General features: G+C 38.1%; 1 non-coding gene across 1 annotated transcript; it reads left to right on the top strand.

Annotated features, from left to right (window-relative positions):
• Positions 1 to 443: 443 nt before the first annotated feature.
• On the top strand, positions 444 to 549 carry LOC136201778 (small nucleolar RNA R71). The gene has a single exon (XR_010674120.1). It is a non-coding gene; the product is annotated as a small nucleolar RNA R71 (small nucleolar RNA).
• Positions 550 to 7594: the final 7045 nt, after the last annotated feature.

Raw genomic sequence — 7594 nt, 5'->3', positions numbered from 1 at the left:
CACTGTTAGGATTGGACCATGAAAATGCGGGGTGACTTCTCCAAAGGTTGTTATAGTTATTTTGTCTATTATAATTCCCCACATAATTAAGTGTTTCTCCCGTGAATGGGTTACTAAATAAACATTCCCCACTTTTATGTCCACTCAATCCACATAGTTCACATGTTGGTGGTTGGGCTAGGTTAGCCATTAACAAGTCCATCTTTTTATTTAATTCATCAATGCTATAATTGGACTGTGACTCAACCAAGTGTACACTTGCTCTTCTTTCCAAGTTTCTATCTTCATTCCAATGGGAACACCTCTCCGCTAGCTCTTCTATGAGATTGTATGCTTCCTCCTCAGATTTCCTCAAAATATTTCCACCTGCAGCAGAATCAATAGTAGCACGGTCAGAAGCGGACAACCCTCCATAGAAATTATTTACCAATAGGCTCTTTGCATATCCATGATGTGGGCACTTCTTAAGTAAGCGACGAAACCTCTCCCATGCTTCATATAGGTTTTCCTTGGGCGATTGGCGAAAAGAGTGAATTTCATTTTTATACATCGCCGTTTTAGATGGAGGAAAATATTTAGCCATGAACTTATTGACTAAAATTTCCCATGTAGTGATCACCCCAGTATCTAAAGAATCCAACCAATCTGCGACATCATCTCGAAGAGAGAAAGGAAATAATTTCAATTTAATTGCTTCTGGAGACACCCCATTCTGTTTTAGCATTGAACAATGCTTATTGAATCTGGTCAAATGGGCATTGGGGTCTTCTCTAGGATCACCGCCAAATTGACCAGCGCTTTGCAATAGTTGGATAAGAGCTGGTTTGATCTCAAAATTATTTGCGGCTATAGTAGGTTCTACAATGCTTGAATTATTTTCAGACCAATTAGGTGTGAGCAACTCCATGATTGATGGCGGTGGTTCTACCATTTTCTCCCTTCTTTGTTCCGCTCGAATCCTACGACAATAACGTTCAATTTCAGGATCAAATTTAAATGAATGAAGCAAACTATTACTTTTAGTGAGCATAAACAAAAAAAAATAATAATAAATAAAAAAAATAAAAAAAACTTAAATTAATAGAATTCAATTTAATCAAAATTATAAAACAAACAATCCCCGGCAACGGCGCCAAAAACTTGATGGACGAAATGTGTATCATGCAAAACTAAGGGCAAGTGCACCCTATCGTTATCAAGTAATAAATAGTAAGTAGAGTATCGTTCCCTCGAGGATTGTGTTTATATCTATTGATTTTTATGAATTTCTATTATCTAAGCAATAAATTTTGGATTTGATGATTACTAAACTAAAAACAAAAATAACTGCACTCAATTAATTAAAGAAAATAAAAACAATATTTATAACTCTTATGATAAATGTGCTAGAGCAAGGCTTCACCTAACCTAATGTATATAATCCACACAACAATCCTATCCAAGTTCTTAAGTTTTAATCTAGAGACAGTGATTATTTCCTAAAGTAATTAACCTAGCTTTGGGCCAGTCAAGATTAATCCTATTTCACATACAATTACCTTAGCTTTGGTCCAGTCAAGAATAAAGATATAATGAAAGCATTAAGTTCTCTGAAATAACCCCAAAGTTAAGTCGTGAAACTAAACCCTGAAAAACCGCACCGCATAGACACAAGTCTAAACTATGTATTTCCATTAATTATCTTAGTGTCGGACAACCAAAATAATTAATTGTAATTTAGCTAAATATTGATCAGGTATCTAACTAGGAAACTAAGCTCCATAGTTTAATTCTTTATTTAATAAATTATGAACTTGAAATTGGATTGCAAGTAAATCATCTACTTCGATTAGGATCCGCCATAGCTCTAGCTATGGAGGAGTTAGTTCATGGTAGATGGAACAAAACTAAGAAATTTAATAGAAAACAAACTAATAGAAAACATAACTAAAGTAAAGAGAAGAAAAGATGAAGTGAGAATAAACTTTGAAATAAAAACTAGAATGTGTTTACAAGAAAGAGAAAAAGGAACCAAAAGAAGACTATAATAGGAAATTAACAGATGTGTTCCAGCTCTGTGTTGAAGTCTGTTCCACGTCCCCTTTCATGCTTCACAATGTAGGTATTTATGTTGCACATGCTTCATGCATTCCTTGTAACTTCCAACTTTAATGCCATTAAAAAGAAGATTAATGGAGGATTGAATTCTTTGCTCTAACTCCCTAACTTTGATGTAGTTAAAAAGAAGATTAATGGAGAGTTGAATTCTTCTTTGTAACTTTTTAACTTTCTTAAAATTAAAGAGAGCATTAAGTAGTGTAACTCCTTCTTGAGCATTCAAAAGACTCTTTAAATATTATTAAAATAGTCATAACATTCCTTGGATAGTTTTTGAGGAATTTATGACTATAAAGATTTATTTAAAGAGTCATGATTCTTCATTCTTCAACTGCTACAAGGTCACCAACTAGAGGGAGTTCTAACTTTGCAACTTTATTTACTTGAGTAATGATTCCTTAATTGCATTTTTTTCCCAAATAATACCTGAAAACATATGGAACAAGCATTAGTTCTTGAAACACAAAACTAAACATAAAACAATTATAAAATATTAAAAACTATCTTAAAATGTATGATTATTATAATTAAAATATATTAAAAACTATATGAAAATGCAAGATAACAGAACACAACTCAGCACTATAGAAGAAAAATCTTCTTCAGAACAAACGCTTGAAGACGAAGCTGAGTAGAACGTGACTCAGCCTCACCAGAGACAAAGATCGAAGGCAACGTCTATTAAAGTCAAGCTGAGTGTTCATCAGGACAGCGCCAATGATCCGTTAACTAAAAGACAAGATCCGACAGAGATCTGCGCCAATTCAGAAGCTTTGGACTTACGCAAGGAGACAGTTTCGAGACGCATGGGTCAACTGGCCTTTGGTTAAAAGACGAAACTGATGCTAGAAGACGAACCTGGCGAAAGAAGACAAGCCTGACGCCTGCTAAATTCAGACGACAAGATTGGCCTGCAAAACTGTATGCTGACCAATGAATGACGCAAGAAGACCGTTTGAATTCAATGGATACATCCGAATTCAAATGATTGCAGCCTCAGAATTCACTATAAAAGGACAAGCTCTTCACTTGGATCCTTTGCCGAAATACAAAAGAGAAAAGCATACATACAAGCACATACTAACAAGAAAAGAAAATACTTACACCCAAATCCTATTTCTGTGTAAAAGTCTAGATTGAATTTGTATTCATCTAAAGTGTTCTTCATCTAGAAAGAACAAATTTGTATCATTTGTAAAGATTGAGAGAGTGGTGCTGAGTACTCGGTTTTAGTACTCAGCGGTAGAGAAAATCTGAGTGTTTGGTTATAGCGCTCAGTAGGGGTTGAGTAGATGAATAGAGGACGGTACTCTTGCATACTCAATTGCTTGTAAACGGTTTGTGCTCTACCTTTAAAGAGCTCAATATTGGATTGAAAAAGCCCGGAAGGATTCTGGGGACTGGACGTAGGCGGTGAGGCCGAACCAGGATAAGTCTGTTGAGTAATCTCTAACTCCTTCTCTCAATATATATATGTATGTGTTGCTTGCTTAAATTACTCAGGATATAAATTGTATAAGCTGACACTGAGTAATCAGAGTGCTGAGGTGGAAGCTGACCTTAAGTGTTAATTCCTAACTCACTAGTAAAACGGTTCTAGTCAGCCTCTGACTAAAGCTGTCTTACATCTTGCTCGGCCTTGCTAACCAAAACTGAGTAAAGTAATTTAAGAATTAATTAAGTCAGCATAATTAAGCGAAAAAGTTACATTAGTTCCTACCCCCCCCCCTTGGAACTAATTACACGGGACCAACAAGTGGTATCAGAGCACAATAGCTCACTACTCAAAGATACAACTATCTTGAGCTGATCCCTGTAAATGGCTGAGAACATCACTCGTTTCCTTCCTGGAAATCAAACAACACAGATACTCCCTGAGGGATTATCTATTAGTCGGCCTCCCCTGTTCTTCGGATCAAATTATACATTTTGGAAGAACAGGATGAAATTTTTTATTCAAGCTACAAACATGAGTGTGTGGCTTGCAATAGTTCAAGGCCCGTTTGTGCCTTACAAAATGGTTAACAACGAGAAAGTTGTTAAGAGTGAAACTGAGTGGTCAGAAGATGACCTTAGAAAACTACAAAATAATGCCTCGGCTATCCATATGCTTCACTATGCGTTAGATGCTACAGAGTACAATAAAATTTCAGGTTGCGAGTCAGCACATGAAATATGGAAGAAGCTGGAGGTGACATATGAAGGTACCAGCAAGGTCAAGGAATCAAAGGTGAATCAACATATGAGATTATACGAGCTGTTCGAGATGAATGACAATGAAGACATCTCAGAAATGAACGCAAGATTTACCAACATTATAAATGAGCTGAAGAGACTCGGCAAGAACTTCACAGAAGAAGAGCATGTGAAGAAAATCTTGAGAAGTCTACCCAAAAGCTGGCAAGCTAAGAAGACAACTGTGGAAGAGGCTCAGGACTTCACCACATACAAATATGACGAGCTGATCGGATCTCTGCTGACCCATGAGATCTCAATGAAGAACTTTGAAGACAAAGAAAATTCAGAGGACAAGAAGCAAAAATCACTTGTCATGAAAGCTAGCTTAACAGAAGCTGACTCATCAGATGATGAGGAGATGGCCATGTTTACCAGGAAGATGAAGAAGCTGTTCAGAAAGAATGACAAGAACAGTAAAAGGCAATTCAGAAGAAGCGATAAGTACAAAGCTGAGCCCAGCGACAACGGATACAAAAAGGACAGCTCGAAGCTTGTCACATGCTTTAAATGTCATCAAACTGGGCATATTAAATCAAGTTGTCCCACTTTAAAGAAAGAAAAGAAAGGTAGCAGAAAAGCAATGGTGGCAACATGGAGTGACAATGATGAGTCAACCTCATCAGAAGCTGATGCCACAGAGTCAGCAAACATATGTTTTATGGCTAATGAATCTGCTGACCAATGCCCATCTGAGCAAGCTGACCTCTCAGATGAATCTGACCAAGAGGAACACTCCAATGAGATAACATCTCTTCTCTTGCTTAGAAATGAAATGGTTAACGCCCTGAGTGATCTGTATACACTGACCAAAAAGTGTAACAAGAAAATAAAGGCACTCAGCAGGCGATGTGATGAGATTGAGGAGGTCAAACTGAGTGACCTCCGACATCTGCTCCAGGACAATACCTGGCAAGATGAAAATCTAAAAATCATGCATAGGTTTGTCTCGGAAGTCCAATCAGACTCCAAGGAGCTGAGAAAGGACATCACAAATATACAGAACCAGCTGAGTACATCGGCTAAGAAAAGGTTCTATCCCAATACTGAGTATCTAGGTACTGGTCATCATCGACAGTATACTCAGCAGAACAGTCAGTGTGACTGTTGTGGAAAGAAAGGACACACTATAAAGGTGTGTTAGTATGCTCAGCACCATTGTGCTGACCAAAAGAGGAAATACCCTCAAAGGGTAATATTTTGTGACTATTGTGGTAAAGATGGCCACACCATAAATGTATGCCATCACAAAATAAAACATGATGTGTCACCTGTTTATGCTAACCAACAAGGACCCAAAAAGAATTGGGTACCTAAAGATGAATAGTTTAAAATGCAGGTGAGCCTAAGGTGCGCGGAGAAGTCAAAGCTTTGGTATATTGACAGCGCATGCTCGAGGCATATGACTGGTGATGAAACTCAGTTCATCACACTTGAGCGTAAACGAGGTGGAAGTGTAAGCTTCGGAGACAACAAAAAGGGTAAGATAGGTGGATCAGGTACTATCGGAGGTAACCCTACTATTGAGTCAGTCTCCTTGGTTAGGGGTCTCAAATATAACCTATTGAGCGTGGCTCAGCTGTGTGACAGCGGTAGAAAGGTTGTATTTGATGCCACTGAGTGTCGGATACTCGAGGGAAAAACAAACGATTTGATTTTAACTGCCCCTCGTGTTGACAATGTTTACATGTTGAGTTTAGAAAAGAATTTTTCGAAAAACATATGCTTAGTGTCAAAGGAAGATAATTCTTGGCTATGGCATAGGAGACTTGGTCATGTAAGCATGGACCTCCTTGCCAAATTAGCAAGAAAACAATTAGTTGAGGGTTTGCCCAGACTTAGATTTGAGAAAGATCAATTATGCAATGCTTGTCAGCAAGGTAAACAAACCAAAAAGTCTTTTCAAAGTAAAAATATTGTCTCAACCAAGCGACCATTGGAATTACTACACTTGGACCTTTTCGGACCTGTCCAACCACTCAGCTTGGGTGGTAAGATATTTTCCTTAGTCATTGTAGACGATTTCTCTCGATACACTTGGGTCATCTTGCTGAGTAGCAAGGATGAGGCTTTTGAGACGTTCTCAACACTGATCAGAAAACTTGAAAATGACAAAGATTTAAAATTAGCTCACATCCGTAGTGATAATGGCGGAGAATTCAAAAACCAACAGTTTGATGAATTCTGTGAAGTCAGCGGCATTGACCATAATTTTTCTGCTCCTAGAACTCCTCAACAAAATGGGGTAGTTGAGAGGAAGAACAGAACACTAGTTGAAATAGCTAGGACAATGCTGAGTGAGAATAGGCTTCCAAAGTATTTCTGGGGTGAAGCTATCAACACAGCATGCTATATACTCAATAGGACGAAAGCCCAACATTGGATACTTTCATGCTTTTGTTTGTAGATGCTTTATACTCAATGCGAAAGACAACCTTGCCAAATTTGATTCTAAAGCTGACGAATCGATCTTTCTAGGGTACTCAACTAACAGTAAAGCATATAGGGTGTTTAATAAACGAACTCAAGTCGTAGAAGAGTCTGTCCATATCGAGTTCGATGAAACTGACCCTGCAGGAAAGTCAAGTCAGACTGGCGAAGATGACCTACGCTCAGCTTCCACTGACCAAAATGGAGCCGCTGAGTCATTACCACATCGGATGACCAAGGGTAAAAGTGAACCTGAAATTACCTTTGCTGACCAATCTAAAACTGCAGAGATTGTTGAAACATCTGCTCCTGACAACTCAACATTACCCAAAGAGATCAAAATTCCAGGAGGACACTCGGAGAAGTCCATTCTTGATGCTGCTGAGAATAACCTGATGACAAGAAATCAACTCAGGAGATATCTTAGCAATATCGCGTTCGTCTCAGTCCATGAACCAAAGAACTTCACCGAAGCTGAGCACGAAGAATTCTGGATCAACGCTGTGCAAGAAGATCTTGATCAGTTCAAGAGGAATGAGGTATGGGATTTAGTACCAAGACCTAGGAATCAAAAGACCATAGGAACTAAGTGGGTCTTCCGAAATAAACTAGATGAGAAAGGCAATGTAGTCAGGAACAAAGTTCGACTTGTAGCTCAAGGCTATAGTCAGCAAGAAGGCATTGACTACGGTGAGACCTTTGCTCCCGTTGCTAGGTTAGAGGCTATACGAATACTATGTGCATATGCTAGTTTCATGAATTTTAAATTATTCCAAATGGATGTCAAGAGTGCATTTCTTAATGGATTTATAAACGAAGAGATATATGTTAG

This window comes from Euphorbia lathyris, chromosome 7, assembly GCF_963576675.1.
Source record: "Euphorbia lathyris chromosome 7, ddEupLath1.1, whole genome shotgun sequence".
Taxonomy (NCBI): Eukaryota; Viridiplantae; Streptophyta; class Magnoliopsida; order Malpighiales; family Euphorbiaceae; genus Euphorbia; species Euphorbia lathyris.
Note: the sequence above shows the minus strand (reverse complement) of the source record. Positions and strands in the feature narration are given on the sequence as shown.